The sequence below is a fragment of the Notolabrus celidotus genome, chromosome 6 (genome assembly GCF_009762535.1).
Source record: "Notolabrus celidotus isolate fNotCel1 chromosome 6, fNotCel1.pri, whole genome shotgun sequence".
Taxonomy (NCBI): domain Eukaryota; kingdom Metazoa; phylum Chordata; class Actinopteri; order Labriformes; family Labridae; genus Notolabrus; species Notolabrus celidotus.
In genome coordinates this window covers 1,105,083-1,106,079 of record NC_048277.1, presented here as the reverse complement: position 1 = coordinate 1,106,079, position 997 = coordinate 1,105,083, and positions in this window count along the sequence as shown.

Sequence of the window (997 nt, the reverse complement as noted above, 5' to 3'; positions counted from 1 at the left end):
CTCTCTAAAAAAAAAAAAGGTCACTCGCACTTCAGATAATACTGAGTTAGGGATTAACCACTGGGGCATCTGTCTGTGGGCCAGTGCAACACCAACCTCCATCCTGTCCTGCATACTCAGGATGTGAGCATGCGCAGTTGGGAGGAGCTACTGTTACAGCTGGGTAGGCCAGTTTAATTGAACCTTGTCCTTGTCCCAGTTTGAGGACCGGTTTACTGGCAACAGTATGTCCCATCTGCTCAACAAGGGGTAATAAGGAGGTCTTAAATGACTTAAATTATGCATTATCTAACAAATAACTGAGGATGATTCATTTCTACATTGTGAGTTAGTAAGTACATGAATAATATGCAACAATAATTAGGGTTGCAAAATTCCAGGAATTTTCTAAGTTAGAAACTTTCCATGGGAATTAACAGGAATTTATGGGAATAAACTGGAATAAAGCAGGAATTGACTAAATTGAAGGTTGGCTCTTAATATGGAAGTTAAATATAGTTGGGGAAAATATATTTTAGCATAATCCTGACTAAAACAACCAGATTTCATGCAAGTACAGTTGAACATCTATGATATTCCTCAATCACATGCACATGGCACACTGCTTAATGCAGGGCTATTGAGACCACGCCCCCTACATGCACTGTGCATTCCTCCATCACATGCACACATGATTTCTAGAATCCTGTAGAGGCTTGAGAAGCTTGAGGGAAGATGCTTTTTGATTTGCATGTTGAATGGGACTTTGTTGGAGGGAGAGTGGCTCTTTACATTTAACATTTTGAATGGGACTTTGTTGGGACTGCATTTTTGTTAATTTTTGAATAGGTTGGGTCGGGGGGGATGAGTAATATTTAACTCAACATTGATGTTTTTGTTCTTCAATGAAAGGATTGACTGTTCAATAATATATTTAACACTTGATAAAGTTCTACTTACAAATAAATCTGTTTTAATTGTATTATTTTGGATGGATGTCTGCTTATAACAAAACAAA